Source organism: Nicotiana tabacum, chromosome 9, assembly GCF_000715075.1.
Source record: "Nicotiana tabacum cultivar K326 chromosome 9, ASM71507v2, whole genome shotgun sequence".
NCBI lineage: Eukaryota > Viridiplantae > Streptophyta > Magnoliopsida > Solanales > Solanaceae > Nicotiana > Nicotiana tabacum.
The window spans coordinates 85036473-85054899 of record NC_134088.1 but is presented as its reverse complement, the minus strand read 5'-3'; the positions used below and the strand labels follow the sequence as shown (position 1 = coordinate 85054899).

General features: G+C 35.9%; 1 long non-coding RNA gene across 2 annotated transcripts; it reads right to left on the bottom strand.

Annotated features, from left to right (window-relative positions):
• Positions 1 to 16396: 16396 nt before the first annotated feature.
• On the bottom strand, positions 16397 to 17438 carry LOC107789174 (uncharacterized). Of its 2 annotated transcripts, none has more exons than XR_012695156.1 (3): positions 17240 to 17438; positions 16970 to 17024; positions 16397 to 16696 (listed from the first exon to the last, which is right to left on the bottom strand). It is a non-coding gene; the product is annotated as an uncharacterized LOC107789174 (long non-coding RNA). The 2 variants fall into 2 exon arrangements; XR_012695155.1 differs by having other exon boundaries at positions 17244 to 17435.
• Between the last annotated feature and the right edge of the window lie 989 nt (positions 17439 to 18427).

Genomic DNA, 18427 nt, shown 5'->3' with positions numbered 1-18427 from the left:
TCAATCGATCATTACTTTCTGTACAAATATCCAGATGATAAATGGTTTATCATTCTGAAAACTAGAATCAAAGGGCTACAACTTTCATGTTTTGATAATTTCCAGATTCCTCATAGATTTCGATGTATAAGCTTCCAAAATCAGCTTTGTGCATCAGAAATTTCGCACATAGCTGTCAAAAAAACCAACAGTTAAAAATGAGCCGAAACCACTCTGAAACTCACCCGAGGCCCTCGGGACCTTAATCAAATACACCAACAAGTCCTAAAACATCATACAAACTTTGTTGAAACCTCAAATCGCATAAAACAACGCCAAAATCATGAATCATACCCCACTTAAAACTTAAGGAACTTAAGAATTTCCAACTTCTATATTCGATGCCGAAACCTATCAAATAAATTTAAATTTTGCACACAAGTCATAAATAAAATAACGGATCTCTGAAAATTTTTGGAACTGGATTCCGACTCCGATATCAAAAAGTCAACTCCCTCGTCAAACTTCCCAAAAATTCAACTTTCGCCATTTCAAGCAAATTTTCACTACGGACTTCCAAATAATTTTTCGGACACACTTTTAAGTCCAAAATTACCATACAGAGCTATTGGAATCATCAAAACTCTATTTCAGGGCCGTTTACATATAATTCACCATCCAGTCAATTATTTCAACTTAAGCTTCCAAAACAAGAATTGTTCTTTCAATTAAATCCTGAATCATCTGAAAACCAAACTTGACCACCCTCGCAAGTCATAATATACATTTCAAAGTTGCTCGAGACCTTAAACCATCGAACATAATGTAAATTCTTAAAACGACAAGTCGGGTCGTTACAACTACTAAATTAATAGCATCTAGTAGAGAAGTCTTCTACAATAACTAAAATTTGAAGAAAAGAACTAGCCAATGTGAGGCCTGATTGTAACAGAGATTAGAAATAATATACAGAATTTCACATTAAATGAACATAAGTATTTTCTTGATGATTTATGTTTCCACCCTCATCGCACCCGCATCCGAGAATAATGAAGCACTCTCCGTAATCACTATATATGCTGAAATAATGAAAAAAACATGATCTTGTGAGAAACTTATATTTGAATTATCATCGAGCCAGTGTCGGGGGGCACAATGCCCACCGTCGGGAATATCAGGGCTATGACCCCGGGATCGATCCAAATCCCAAAAGACTTTAGAGAGCGTTGTTATGAAACCGAGCACGATTCACAGAAGGCCGTGATTTTCGTGACCAGCCGGGTATCACGGCGTGGATCTCGGCAAGTACCAGCAGAAATTCGGTGATTAGTTAAACGGAAATTTTTTACCTTTTATAAAATTGTACCTAGGGTAGGACTCCCCTACTATATAAAGGGGGAGTCTGATTATTCATTAGACATACTGTAACATGCATATCAAGGTAATGTACATTTATTTTTTTTGTTATTCAAAGTTCTTATTCTTGTTCATCAGTGCTTGGTCATTGTGAGTCCGGGATCGAGGGTGGATATTTCATTAAGGTTGTTGTTAAGTCCGGAATCACCCTCCCCAAGTGGTTTGCTAATTTATTACCTCCTTTATCCGTTTAATCTAACGCAATTTATCGTTTGTATCGAATTAATTCACGTATCCTTAAAACCACAAATAAATTTAATAGTTATCCATTTTTTAGGGTAAACAATTTGCCTTAAAGTTTAATAACAGTGCTGGATTTATAAGTTATATATATCGAAACTCTATATAGAATGTCAAAAGCATAAACTGATAATCTCATTATAATTTCATAGTCTGTCAATCTGCTTTTGTTCAATATTCTTTGTTTTCATTCCTTTTGGTTTTTAATCTGTTTTTATTCCTCCTTTCACTCCTTTTTGGATTCTACGCACCGTTAAACATGACAAGAGCAAGTTCTCTACTTATCCCCCTTCTCTCTCTTTTAATATAATATATTATATCTTTAATTTAATATTTTTCCTTTGAATTCTATATCGAATCACGATTCATGTTAGCGATATTTAGTTAGTTAGAATGTCTATTTTCATTATTATGGATGTCTTTTATTTTTGATGATTTCCTTGGGCTTTTAGTGATAGTCGTACTGTATAAAATCATGAGAATTATTTGCAGTCATCAATATGATGGGCAAACAAATGTGAATGGCAAGAAATTTACAGGTAGAGGATTCAAGTATTTTTCTTTGAGTGCTTTCTTTCATGTGATGTATAACTAGGGGTAGAAGTATCTAGAATTGAGAATTTCAATATATTGATGTGAAGTGAGTTTATGTTAAACTTGAGTGAAATATTCATTGTGTTTGTAAGAATATCATTTGGGTCGCATACAAATGAATTGCATTTGCAAGAATGAGAGGAGAGTGTCACGTGAAGAGAGATTCTTCGGAATCAAAATATGATGTTGCATGATGAAGAACAAAAATATAACAAAATCTAAAAAAACTATAATAATTAGAAACAAGTACATATAGATTTTGTGTCTATTCTAAAATCGCAAGCTCTTTAATTTGATAGAGGGAGATACAAGCTTTTTTGTTGTGCATTTGAAGTCTTCTTTTCTAAGCTTTCCAATTTTTATTATTTGGAGTTTGAATGTTCCTTTTGTAGATTATCTATTTGAAGAAAAAAATACCAAAAAACTATTCTTCCCTTTATTTTACTGATGGTATTTTTAGTTTATTTGGTTTATTTTCTCCGGGTTCAGCTTCATACTGTATTTCTTCAATATATTGAAGGTTTCGTGCAAATGTTTCAAATGGTCCTCTCCTCGCAAGGACTTAACTAACATGTCGTCAATATAAACCTCCATTGATTTTCCTATTTACTCTTTGAACATCCGATTTACTAGGCGTTGGTAAGTGGCACCGGTATTTTTTAGTCCGAATGGCATTACGTTATAATAGTAGGTGTTGTTTTTAGTGATGAAGGATGTTTTTTCCTAATCGCCCGGGTCCATCCAAATTTGGTTGTACCTGGAATAGGCATCGAGAAAGATGAGGATCTCGTGGCCGGTCGTCGCATCGATCATGCGATCAAGGTTTGGCAAAGGAAAAGAGTCCTTGGGGAATGCCTTGTTCAAATCTTTATAGTCTATACACGTTCTTAATTTATTCCCCTTTTTAGGGACTACTACTACTACTACTACGTTTTCTAACCAATCCGGGTACTTAACTTCCCGAATGGATCCTACTTTAAGAAGTTTAGATACCTCGTCTTTGATGAGTACATGCTTGACTTCGGAATGAGGCCTCCTTTTCTGTTTGACCGGGTGGAACTTCGGATCCAGGCTCAGCTTGTGAGTAGTTATTTCCGGCGGGATCCCTGTCATGTCAAGGTGGGACCAGGAGAAACAATCTATATTATAAGGAATTCAATGTGTCGAGGCCACCTCCCTCATGTTGTGAATCCATGGCCTCCCGAACAGAGCATTGTATCTCATATCTCCTTTGATCACATAGTATTTATTTCTTGAACGGTTCCAGCCGTGTTCACCGGTAGGGTTATCTCCCTTTTAGTGGTCTCACATGCCATGTTGAATCCATTTAGAACTCGGATTGCAGGCACAATTTGGTATCGTAAACATAGCTATTCTACGACCCTCAATCTGATGATATTGGCCGAGCTACCTAGATCAATTAACACACGCTTAATTCGAGATTTATTTTGAGTACAAATATTACCATTGCATAATTTTGCGGTTGCACGACGCCTTCAGCGTCCTCGTCGTTGAAAGATACGGTTACTTCTGGCACGTAATCTTGAGTCTGCTTTTCCCTTGTGATGGACACTTTGGTGCGCTTTAACATAGGCCCCTGGGGACGTCAACCCCACCAATGATCATGTTAATGCCGTGCTGAGGTTCCTCGTGCTCGATCTGCTTATTGAGTCCCTATTCCTGAAATGATTTTTAGCTCGATCGCTCAGGAACTCTCGGATGTGTCCGTTGTTGAATAACCAGGCTACTTCCTCTCTCAGTTGTCGACAGTCTTCAGTTCTGTGGCCGTGAGTGCCATGATATTTACACATTAGGTTGGGGTCCCTTTGGGTAGGATCAGACTGTAAAGGTTGAGGCCACTTGGTGTCTTTGATACGTCCGATGGCAGATACGATGGCATCAGCATCGACGTTGAAGTTATACTCTATTAACCTCGACGCTTCCTTAGGCCCGATGGGCCTGTCAAAATTGCTTTTGCTCATGAGTCCCCGATTATTTTAACCCTGGTCGCTTCTCCTTTCACTTCTTACAAGGTTTTGTCCAGGCCCATTACCTTTTCGATCTCCATTGTATGGTTGATACCGCTCTCTATTTGATCTTGGTTCACGATCAATGTCTCTTTTGGATTTGTCACTAGCTCTGACGGGTTAAATGAACTCGGAAGGGCCCCCAAGATGATCATCTTCGACCCTGATTTTTGATTGGTACCGGTTATGGACGTCGGCCAAAGTTACCGCCGGATATTCTATCAGATTTTTCTTCAACTGCTGTGAAGCAAATGAGCTTCGAGCATTGAGTCCTTGTACGGAGGCTTGATCGGCCCAATCACCCGCGATCGGAGGCAGGTCCATTCGTTCCATTTCAAATCAGGACATAAATTCCCTGAGCATCTCATTATCTTTTTGCTTCACTTTAAAAAGGTATGACTTCCTGGTCTCGACCTTGATGGCCTCGGCGTGTGCTTTCACGAAGGAGTCTACAAGCATAGCAAATGAGTCAATAAAATTAGGGGTAATTTGTGATACCATATCATAGCTCCTTTTGACAAGGTCTCTCCGAACATTTTCTGCAGGACATACTCGATCTCATCATCTTCCAAGTCGTTCCCCTTGATGGCGCACGTGTAGGAGGTTACATGTTCATTTGGGTCAGTTGTTCCATTGTACTTAGGAATTTTGGGCATGCAGAACTTATTTGGGATCGGCTTCGGAGTTGTGCTTGGAGGGAAAGGTTTTTGAACAAACTTCTTGGAATTCAGGCCCTTCAATATCGGTGGTGCTCTGGGATTTCGTCGACCCTGGAATTGTAGGTTTATACTTTTTTGTCATTAGCTTTGATTTTTCTTTCTCCCGATTCCACCAGTTTTGTCAGTTCCTCAAGCATCTTTATGATCTCGGGGTTGGTCCCAGGTTCATCTTCACTCGACCTTTCTACGATTGGTTCATTTCTGCGAGCGTTTTTCGGGACGGTTCGGGCTCGACTCTGTTGGGGGGGCGGCTCTGGTTCTGCAACTGGGATATCGCTGCTTATTGAGCCTGCAACATTTCGAAGATTACTCACAAGTTGATTACATCACATTCACCTTCGTGTTTATTTTGGGCTACCGATCGGACTCCCCCCACAGATGTTGTTCTCAGGATCGGTAGGCAATGCATTGATGGCTACATGTGAGTTAACGTCGATCGGGTCCACGGCCAAAACTCCGTTGGGGTCAACAAGGAGCACCTCGTTACTGGGTACCACATTGTTGTTCTTTCCATGGTGTCCAGACTCAGCATCCACGTTCAAAGGGGCATATTGGGAGTTTGACATTTTAAGCTTTGACCTGAAATTAAAGACTTCAAAGAACAAGTGAAAAATATGGTGTGTTATGAAAATTTGTATCAAATTACCATTATTATCTTTAGCCACACGGTGGGCGACAAACTGTTTACCCTAAAAAACGGATAATAATAAATTTTATTTGTGGTTTTAAGGATATATGGATTAATTCGATACAAACGATAAATTACGTTAGATTAAATGGATAAAGGAGATAATAAATTGTCAAACCACATGTGGAGGGTGATTCCGGACTTAACAACAACCTTAATGAAATATCCACTCTCTATTCCGGACTCACAATGACCAAGCACTGATGAACAAGAATAAGAACTTTGAATAACAGAGAAAATAATAGTATATTGCCTTGATATGCGTGTTACAATATGTCTAAAGAACCCCCTCCCCCCCTTTTATATAGTAGGGGAGTCCTACCCTAGGTACAATTCCATAAAAGGTAAAAATCTTCCGTTTAACTAATTACCAGATTTTCGTTGGTACTTGCTAAGATCCATGCCGTGATATCCGGCTGGTCACGGATATCATGACCTTCTGTTAATAGTGATCGGTTGCCTGACAATGCTCTCTGAAGTCTATTGGGATTTGGACCGATCCCTGTGTTATGGCCCTGATATTTCCGAGGGTGGGCGTTGTGCCCCCAGACCCTAGCTCAATGAGACCCTTGCCTCGATTTTGGTTTCTTATCATCACGTCTCTTGCTCGTTTTAACTTATTAGAAATCGGGGTGTCCCATGGGCCCGGTTTCACCCGTATACACAAATAACTGCCTCTTAATTGCTGAAACGTAGTGGGACTGACATTCTAATTAATAGAGGCTTCAACTGATTATTAAGACAAATAAAGACCACATCAATTGATGAAAGTAGTAAGAATATGTAAAGTCTGTTGATAACAAAAAGATAATTTTCAATCAGATGAGGGGGAAAATCTCAAAAAACTTAGATAAAAGAAAAATAGAAATACTGGTCATAGAGAGGTGTCACATCACCTCAACTATGCCCAACTTTATATATTTATATTGATTGTGATTATTGTTTCAAGTGATAAAGAAAAGGAAGAAAAGTTAAAAAGGTATACTAAGGATTTGGAAAGTAGGGAACAAATCTTTTAAGAGTACAATAATAGCGAGAGTAATTAACGTCAGATATATTAATATTTGTAACCAAAAATATATTGATTCCAGGTAACTTATGAAGATATTTAAAAATTATCACTCTTTTAGCTAATTCCTACCATATTTAGTTTATTATTACTATTAAGTTTTAGTTACTTATATGACCAACAAAGTGGGCGAAAAAGACTTCCTTAAACATATGAGAAGATATGACAAATTGAATCCCAGGAACTTGCTTTTTATTGTAACTATTTAGGGCCGTTTGGCTATAAGAAATTTTTTACCTTTTTCGAAATCAATATTTGTCCATGAAAATTTTAAATTTCACTTGAAGTTGAATTTCGATTTTTTTTGGAAATTTAAAAAACTCCAAAAAGCTGCTTTTCAAAATTTTCCTTAAAAATCACTCACAACAATTCAAAAATAACATTTAATTGTATTTATGTCCAAGCACAACTTTAATTTTTAAATAATATTTTTACTTAAAAAAAATCAATTTTTCCGAAATTTTATAATTTTTATATCCAAATGCCCTCTTAATATAGGAAGGAGGAGAAGCTTGATCTTTAAAAATGTCAACAACATCAGAATTGTAGTTTACGCACATGTGTTAATGTTCATACTATATTCTATTTTCCCTTCTAAATATAAGAGGTGCATGTATATCTCCATTCGCCTTTCACCCCCTTAATTCTTTTAAAAATTTCTCATTATGCTATAAATTCAGTGAATGTGGGTGTCCCTTCCCTAACTTCTTTAGTAATTCATGTACCACATGAATAAATTTATTGATTGTTGTAATTAGTGAATTTATCTGCGCTTCGCGCGGTCATAAATTACTTAAATAAATAATATATGTCTAATGTATATGAATATTAGAAATATATTAGTCGTCAAATCTAATTTCAAGTTTTACTCCATATTATTCCTATCATGGAATTTTATATTTTCAAGAATTTTAAATCTTTGCAGATTTATTGTTTTCTAGAGATAGTTGATCCTTTTTCTTAATAATCTATATAAGTGAAACTATACCTTCCGTCCTTTACCTTTTCCTCTTCTTTTTTTTCCTACACATTCATTCTACAAAAAAATTGCCAAATGTCAAAAAATTAAACTCAAATATAATTCGTAGAAAGTAATTCAAAAAATTTAGCTGGTGAATGTTAAAAGTAGAAATCAACATTAATGTGCAAATGCTTTATTAGGGTTCATGAGGAAAAGGAAAAAGGGAAAGTCGTGTGAGAGAGAAAACATCTTCTGTTGTATTAACCAAAACTGAAAATAAAAGAATAGCCTAGAAGTTTATTTTTCCCCTATTTATATTTGGACCTTTACAGTGTAAGAACCAAAAAGAAATAAGACTGATGCAAATAAATAATGGGCTAGGCCCAAGTGCTCCAACTCTTGTGTTGGCCCAGTCTTCATGGCCCAATCTTCAGGTAACTCCAACATCCCCCTTAAGTGGAGGGTGGACACATGCCCAACTTGCCAATCAAGTGGCGATGGTGTAGACCTGTCAAAGGTTTAGTAAAAACATCAGCTAGTTGGGAACTAGTAGAAACATGGGACAAAGAGATAAGACCATCAGCCAACTTAGTGTGAATGAAATGGCAGTCGACTTCGATGTGCTTGGTACTGTCACGACCCAAAATTCATTAAAGGTCGTGATGGCGCCGGACACCGCTGTCAGGCAAGCCAACAATACATACTTAGCTTAATTACCTATTGTAATATTTTTGAAATCAAAAACTTTTTCAATGAAATAATAAAGATAAAACTCATAGAGTAAATGATAAATATTTTTAGCAACTAAATTTCTAAACAATTCACAACCATTCCCAAAACCCGGTGTCACAAGTGCATGAGCATTTACTAGAAAATTAAAATAAAATACAGCATCTGTCCAGAATACAAATCAGACAGGAAAATATAATATCTCTGAAGGAGACTTTGTTGGCTGCGGATCGTAATACAAAATGCAGCTCACCTATGTCCCCACAATTATTAACCACACCTTTGTGCCCACAAGGCCGCATAGACATATATGTACCTGCACAATAAAATGTGCAGCAAGTGCAGCATGAGTACGAAAATAACGTGTACCGAGTAAGTATAAAGCCTAATCTCGAAGAGGTAGAGGCGAGATGGCCGACTTTGACACTCACTATGGGTCAATAATATTAAATAAGCATGAAAATAGAAATATATTATATCAACGTGATTCACAGAGTTAACATTAATTTTATTGAACCAACAGAAGTAATTAAATTTCTTCAATTCCAATAAATTTCTAATTTATCAATTAGCCTCATTTACAGGAATAACAATAATTTCCTTAACAAGCAGAGATAAATAAATTCTTTAAATTCCAATAATTTCCAAATTTTAATTAGCTTCACAAGCTGAAATAAACTATCAAAGTATCATGTAATTATTATTATTATTAAGCATGATTTCTACTGAGGTCGTACGGCCCGATCCAGAGTTTCGTGTACACCGCCGAGGGACGTGCGGCACGATCCATAGATGCATCTATCCTGCCGAGGTGTTCGGCCCGCTCCACAAGAAAGGAGGACATTTTCTTATGTGCCTCCGGAAGGAGAGTATATTTATTATAAGATAAATTCGGGAGGAAGAACAATTTCTTTTAACAATTAATTGATTTAAACAGAAAATCAAGCATATGAGATTTCCATCCTTTAATATCTTTATCTAACAATTCACAATATATTAAACAAAGAATATAATTTACACAAATAATTTATGCTTTGAGTCCTAAACTACCTGGACTTTAGTATTAATAGTAGCTACGCACGGACTCTCGTCACCTCGTGCGTACGTAGCTCCCACAATTAGCAATAATTATTTATATTTTTAATCACCTATGAGGTAATTTTCCCCTCACAAGATTAGACAAGAGACTTACCTCGTCTTGCTCCAATTTAATCCACTATAAGGCCTTTTCCACGATTATTCAACTCTGTCTGGCTCAAATCTAGCCAAAATAATTCGATACAATCACTAAAAATTATAGGAATCAATTCTATAAGAAAATACTATATTTTAAATAAAAATCCCAAAATTAATTAAAAATTCATCCGTGGGGCCCACATCTCGGAATCCGGCGAAAGTTATGAAATCCGACAACCCATTCAATTACGAGTCTAACCATACCAGTTTCACTCAAATCCGACTCCAAATCGATACTGAAACCACAAAAAATTATTTCTATGAGATTTCGAAAAGTTTTCAAATCTCAATCTCAAAACACTAATTAAATGGTGAAAACAATGATATATTTATGTTTATAGACCTAATCCAAGTTAGAATCACTTACCCCAATATCTTTTCCTTGAAAATCTATTAAAAATCGCCTCTGCTCAAGCTCCAATTTGTTAAAAATGGTGAATGGGACGAATGCCCTCTTTAATAATTCTGCCCAGGCAGCACTCGATCCTCGGCCTCGATCTTGGGAGCTCGATTTTGGGCCTCGATTTTAGGCCAGAATTTCCAACAGAGAGGAAAAATTGCAGCAGCTGTTTTAAGTCCAAATTTTGATCCGTTAACCATCCGAAACTCACCCAAGGCCCTCGGGAACTCAACCAAATATACCAACAAGCCCTAAAATATCATACGAACTTATTTGAAATATCAAATCACATAAAACGACGCTAAAATCACGAATTATGCTCCCATTCAAGCTTAATGAAACTTAAAATTTCCAACTTCTACATTCGATGTCGAAACCTATCAAATCAACTCCGATTGACCTCAAATTTTACACACAAGTCATAAATGACATAACGGAGCTATAAAAATTTTCAGAACTGGATTCCGACTCCTGTATCAAAAAGTCAACTCCTCGGTCAAACTTCCAAACTTAAATTCTTATTTTTAGCCATTTCAAGCCTAATTTAACTACGGACTTCCAAATAAAATTGCGAACACGCTCCTAAGTCCAAAATTACCATACGGAGCTGTTGGAATCATCAAAATTCTATTCCGGGATCGTTTTCATATAATTAGACATCCGGTCACTATTTGAACTTAAACATTTTAATTTTTCATCAAAATTCCATATCTCGGGCTAGGGACCTCGGACTTTGATTCCAGGCATACGCCCAAGTCCCAAATCATGATACGGACCTACCGAAACTATCAAAATACTTATCCGAGTCTGTTTGCTCATAATGTTGACCAAAGTCAAACTTGGCCTTTTAAAGCCGACTTAAGGAACCAAGTGTTCCGATTTCAACCCAAGCACTTCCAAATCCCGAACCAACCATCCCTACAAGTCATAAATTATTTAAAGTACATACGAGAAGTTTTATTAGGGTAACGGGGTTCTAAAAGTCAAAACGACCGGTTAGGTCGTTACAAGTACGCTCATGGAACACCGGGTTCTTGGCGATATGAATAGCAACCTGGTTGTCGCACAAAATAGGAACCGGGAGAGCAGTAGTGAGACCCAAAACAGATAACATGCGGACTAACCATGCTAATTCAGCTACCACTTTACTCATGGCTCTGTATTCTGCCTCAGCTGAGGGCAAGGAAACAATGTGCTGCTTTTTAGACTTCCAACTAATGAGACTACCACCTAACTGAATGAAAAAACCAGAAATGGAGCGCCTAGACTCGGGGGAAGCTGTCCAATCACTATCACAACTGGCCAGCAAAATCAGAAGTGCCCTTTAAGTATCCCAATACATGTAAAGCGGTAGTCATATGTGGAACTCTAGGTCGCTGTAAAAATTGACTTAAATGTTGGACAACAAAGCATAAATCTGGTCTTGTATGAGTCAAAAAATTTAGTTTCCCAACTAGACTCCTATAGCTTTCAGGCTGAGGCAGTAGCTCCCCAACATCAGAATGTAACTTGCGATTCATGTCCAAAGGACTAACAACAACAGAAACATCGGCACATTTGTATTCTGATAGCAAATCGGAGATAAACTTCTTCTGAGACAAAAGAATACATGACTGAAGATAACATACCTCAATACCCAAGAAATATTTAAGCAACCCCAAGTCCTTAATTTTGAACTGAGCATCCAAAAAGGCTTTAAGAGTAGAAATTTCATCCAAGTCATCCCCATTCACAATAATATCATCTACATAAACAGCTATAAGGGTAGTACAACAGTTAGTTTTAACAAGGAGAAGTCATTCAATGAGTGATTATACCCCTAGAATAGAGTGCATGGGACAGCTTGGCGTACCATTGCCTAGAAGCATGTCTCAAGCCATAGAGAGACTTTTGCAATTTACATACTAAAGTAGGAGACCCAGAAGAATCAGAAGAAGTAGAAGCAACAGAAAGACCTTGAGGAAGTTTCATATAAACTTCTTCATCCAGATCCCCATGCAGAAATGCATTATTAACATCCAACTGAAACAAAGGCCATTGTTGTTTGACAACTACAACAATTACACATCTAATAGTGCACATTTTAACAACTGGAGAGAAAGTTTCATTGAAATAAATTTCTTCTACCTGAGTATCACCTCTAACCACCAAAAAGAAATAAGACTGATACAAAAAAATAATGGGCTAGGCCCAAGTGCTCTAACTCTTGTGTTGGCCCAGTCTTCGTGGCCCAATCTTCAGGTAACTCCAACAGAATTGTTGTTTCTCAAACATATTAACATGGAACACTCTTGGATTGTTGGCTCGCTAATTAAAATGTTAAAGAATACAAAAGAAAGAAGGTTACAATTATTCTATTTAAACCGAGAAAAAAAAAGGAAAAAATTCAAATGAAATAAATAGAATTCTGTCATGAAAATCGAAGCCTCACCCATATATGCTTTGACGAATTGCTTTTTGTCCTAAGCTTAGTGTATTTGTTTACTATGAAAGTGAAAGGGGTGATAAAATTGTTAGTTACTGAAGAATATGACATTGGTGAAGTAACATATAAAGTTTGGGTAACGAATTTTCAAAGGGAACTGACAGTTTCTTAGTGCATTCTACAATTCGTTTTCTTGAGAAAATATATATATATATATATATATATATATATATATATATATATATATATATATATATATAAGGAATGCATCTCTTCCAAAGCATTGATAATTCCACAAACCCTTGTGGTTTTAGTAAGCCTTCTCTTGCGGTAATATTCGACAAAAAGAATCGGAAAGCAAGACTGAAAAATCAAACGTAGAATTTGTTTCAATTAGACGTACGAACTATCAGATAGCAGTCGAGTACTAATTCAACTCTCCTTCAAATATAGAATTTCCAAAAGTAACAAATTTGAAAACTTCTTTCAATATAAAGCAAGGTGTAAGAGCAGTGCAAACACTAAAATCAACAACATTATCAAATATCAATCAAGAGTCAACACTACAACATAATTCATTTATAGCTACAAAACACAATGTAGCTAATTATGAAATTTTCCGTAGCATTCGTAGCAAAATATAGCGCTAAAAGTTAGCTACAAACTTTACATGGTCTGTGGCTAAGGATTAATACTTATTGCTATAAATTTTTTGTATTGTAGCTATATGTATAGCAATAATTTTATACTTTTTGCACGACAAATACATTTATAGCAAGCAAATGATATTTGTCACGACCCAATTCCATTATAGGCCGTGATGGCGCCCAACAACGTTGTTAGGCAAGCCAACACTGACTAACTAGTGATTTTCCGGTTAGATAAATTTGTAAACGATAGCTTTTTCCTTATTTAAAAAAAATAATTTAGGAGTTTGCAATTTTAACATAAATAAATGAAAGCAATTAGTACTAATCGTAATTATATGAGCAAACCAAAATCTTAAGTCTACTAGTGTGTGTGCCGAGACCTGGTGTCACAAGTATGTGGGCAATCTAGTAGAATATACAAAACAATGCTAGCCTACTATGCGAAAGGAAATAGACGGAAAATAAAAGAACATAAGAGAGACTCCAACTGCTGCAGAACGGCTCAAAAGGACAGCTCACCGGGAAGTCTCGAGCTGGAAAATCAGTCTACGCGCTGGACTGGTGGCCAGCTATACCTGCCTCAAATCCTGTACAATCAAGTACAGAAGTGTAGCGTGAGTACATAAAAATACGTACTCAGTAAGTATCTAGTATAACCTCGAAGAAGTAGTGACGAGGGGTCGATTTCGACACTCACTAGGGCCAACAATATAATAATATCTGATTCTAAATAAGCATGATACACAGAACTAACAATAAACTCAAAACAAGAAATAACTGTACAGTTCTTCCATCATCTCTAAGAAACCAAAATACTTCCTTCATTTTAATCAAATGATCTCTAAAACAGTAAATTTATACCAATTATAAAAAGGGCTTCCACTTCTATTATCACACACAAATTCCACCAAGGACGTTCGGCCCGATCCAACATGAAAAGGTAAATTGTGCACTGCCGAGGGTCGAACGACGCGAAGCATAGGTGCATCTATTAACCTTCTGAGGCGAACGATCAGCTCCCATGAGAATAGTGGAAATAGTTACCCCGTTCGCGGAATATACTTGCGACGCGGTTAAATATAAATATAACGTAATTTTTCTCAATTCTTTTCAAAATATTAATTTACCTAAAACCTTTGAAATCTTGAAAATCCTCAACTTAGTTCCATTCAATGCAAATAAATAATTATGTTCAGATAACGGTACCCACAAAGTATGGTGTAAGCCTAGAACTACCCGGACATAACAAGAATAGTAGCTACGTACGGACTCTCGTCACTTCGTGTGTACGTAGCCCTCACAAATAATCATATATTAATTAAGTTCACCTATGGAAAAATTTCCCTCTTACAAGGTTAGAAAAAAGACTTACCTCGCTTTAAGACCTACTTTCCGGTCCAAACTTATGCCCAAACCCTCAATTTGGTGCGGAACAATCCAAAACTATCCAAATAGTGTAGAAACTAATCAATATAGGGTTAAAAGTTCATATCCCTACTATTTAAGTAATTTCCTAACTCTAAATGCAAGATTCCTAAAATTCACCCCTGGGCCCACGTGCCTGGATTCCGGATTCAAAGAAAGTTGTTACTCATAACCTTAGAAACATAAATGTATGATTTCTATTAAGTTCCATAACCATTTTCGTGGTAAAACTCCATTTTTATCAAAAACCTAGGTTTTCCTCTAAACTTATGATTTTTTCTAATTTACATATCATAATCTACCCATAAACTATGTATTAAACTCACAAGAGGTAGAAATTACTTACCTCACAAAGCTAGGTCGAAATCTCCTCCTTAAGAGCTCCCAAATCGCCCAAGAGTGTAATAAATGACCCCAAAAATGCCTAAGTCCCGATTTTAAACTCACTGCCCAGGTTTGCCTTCTTCACGATCACGGAAGAGGCCTCGCGATCGTGAAGGCAAACGGCCCAGGCCCAGGAAAATTTACCCATCGCAAATGCTACAAGAGCAACGCGAACGCGAGGGCTTCTTCGCAAACGTGAAGAACGAACAACGGCCACCCAGCTCAGCCTCTTCTACGCGAACGCGGGCTAGGTCACGCGAACGCGAAGGCTAGAGGGCCCAGATCTCCGCGAACGCGGTCCTGCGCACGCTAACGCGTAGGGGAAAAGCTCCCCAGCCCACAGTACCCCAAATCCTTCATCGCGAACGCGAGGGTCTGACCGCGTTCGCGAAGAAGGAAACCAGAAGCAAAAATCTGGTGTGTTTCAACTCAACTCAGGGCGGTCCGAAACGCAACCGAGCCTTTTGGGACCCCGTCCAACTACTCCAACAAGTCTATAAACATAATACAGACTTGCTCGAACTCTCGAAACGCGTAAATCAACAACAAAACCAAGAATCACACCCCAAAATCAAATTGAATCAAACTTTGAACTTCAAGTTTCTAAATCGCTTCGAACGCGTCGAATCATACTTATACTACTCTGAATGACACCAAATTTTACGTGCAAGTCTTAAATGATATTACGGAACTATCCCCGGTATCGGAATTCCATTCGGACCTCGATATCACCAAAACCTATTCCAAACCAAATTTAAAGAATTTCAAAAACCTTCAAGAACCAACTTCCACTATTAGGCGCCGAAACGCTCCTAGGTCACCCAAACTCAATACGAACATACTCCCATGTCCGAAATCATCATACGAACCTATTGGAACCGTCAAATTCTGATTGCGAGGTCGTTTACAAAAAATATTGACCAAAGTCAAACTTAGCCTTTCAAGCCAACCTTAAGGAACTAAGTGTTCCGATTTCAACCCAAACTCTTCCAAATCTCGAACCAACCATCCCCGCAAGTCATAAATCAGTAAAAGCAAGTACGAGAAGTCTTATTTAGGGGAACAAGGTTCTAGCAAGTAAAACGACCAGTGGGTCGTTACAATATTATTCTCTCAAATAAATCTATAGCTATCTTTATATGGTAGCCACAATGTGTTATAGCGTGGCAATAGATTTAAATTTATTTTCCACGAAAATTTAGATATGTAACTGCTTTCATATAGTACCCCGTGGCAATTTATTTTGTTTAGCTGCGGACTAAAAGTTCCATGGCTACAAATCATACAAAAAAAGTCATGGTTAGATTATTTTATTATTTTTTGACAAAAAAGTTAATTTATTATAGTGACAAAAGTTTGTCTCACAAATCCACTGTTTCTTAGCTATTTGATTTTTTTCTAAACTTTTCCAATTATTCTGTGGCCGTGCATAATATATTAAAACTAATAACATATTAAGCTTGAGAAATAACTTATTCTACACAAATTGGCATTTAAAAAGTTTCACAAAATAAATTCCAACATACACATTTGTACTACTAAATTAATAGCATCTAGTAAAGAAGTCTTCTACAATAACTAAAATGTGAAGAAAAGAACTAGCCAATGTGAGGCTTGATTGTAACAGAGATTAGAAATAATATACAGAATTTCACATTAAATAAACATAAGTATTTGCTTGATGATTCATGTTGCCACCCTCATGGCACCCGCATCCGAGAATAATGAAGCAGTTTCCGTAATCACTATATATGCTGAAATAATTAAAAAATATGATCTTGTGAGAAACTTAAATTTGAATTATATATATATATATATATATATATATATATATATATATATATATATATATAGATGCATTTTCTGAAATAATTAAAAAAATCAATAAATTATGGAATAAAAAAAACTTAGCCATGAATAAAGAAAAAAAAAAAGATCTAAACTTTTTTCCAACATAGAAAACAAAAGAAAAAGCATTTAAATAAACATCATAAAACTTAAGGAGATGAAAAAGAAGTAAAACTTACAGTTAGGCATTGGAAGAGATTGAAATTTCTCAAAGGCACTTTTCTCTTGAGCACCCTATAAATAAAAAAATAAATAATTGAAGCAGAAACTCAAGTCAATTAGGTGTAAGGCACAAAACCTATCAAATATTCAAAATCGCACTCACTGCGTATAAAAAAAGGGCATAATATCTATCAAATTGCTGAAATAACTCGTAAATTGAACTTAAAACCCCAAATCCAAGTAGGTGTAAGGAGAATAAAAAACTCTACGATATAGAAGAGACAAACCCACGAGTTAAAATTTTTGTCCATAAATGAGAAGCAGCGGGAATACCCTCTTACTACTCTGTCTTTCTTGCAGATTTAAATTAACGCCACTACTGTGGAAGAAGGGAATAAGAAAACGGAGAGGGAGAGTGGAGGCTGAGGTAGAGGAGAAGTTTAGGTTTTGGTTTGGAGGTTTAGGTTTAAGTCGTCCCTTTTCTTATATATTTGTCGTTATTTACTTCTTAATATAAATACTTTAGATACAAGAACAAAATTCAAATACCATAAACTCAAATAAAAGTAAGAAAATTACATATAAGCAAAAGAATAAATATCTTAAATTTAAGTAAAACAAAAAAAAATCAGCTATTCGCATGAAATAAAGATATTCTAAAATATATTTTTCTTTATAGCTTTTTCATCTTATATGATATTGTTAGTTTTGTTATATGTTCATATTTCAATAATATTAGCTTCTTAATTTTAATGTTAAGTTAGGTTTATGATAATTATTAAGTTATTAAAATAGTATTAGATTATTAAATCAATAACTTTTATACTTATCTAAATTGAATATAACTAGTAATCAATGTAGATAGATACAAGCACATAATTCTTTAAATCTAATATATAATATATTTAAGTTTAACTAACTATAATTATATACTTATTTAAATTAGTTTTGAAACTTTAAAGTAATACTTTGTTTAATATGAATAATGATATTTATTATTTACCAAAAAATAAATTATTACTTTATACTAGCTTGTTTTGTTATACACCCATATATCAGTCATATTAAGTTCTTAGCTAATAGTGAAAGTATGTAACTATGATGAGCCAAAAGGTCATCTTTAAATTTAATAATTATTTCTATGTTCTAAGACCTCAAATAGCACCATTCAGCTTTTCTCGACTTGCGTGCGCAGTCCGTAAATTTTTTCGGAAAGTTTTTTGTGAAAAATCGATTAAAATGTGAAATAGAGCTTTAAAACTCAATTGGGTTGACTTTGGTCAATATTTTGAGCAAACAGACCTAAATCAGTGTTTTGACAGTTCCGGTAGGTCCGTATCATGATTTGGGACTTGGGCGTATGCCCGGAATCGAATTCGAAGGTCCCTAGCTCGAGTTATCGCATGTTGTCGAAATTTTGAAGTTTAAAGGTTTAATGATTTAAGGGATTTGACTAATGTTTGATTTTGTTGATA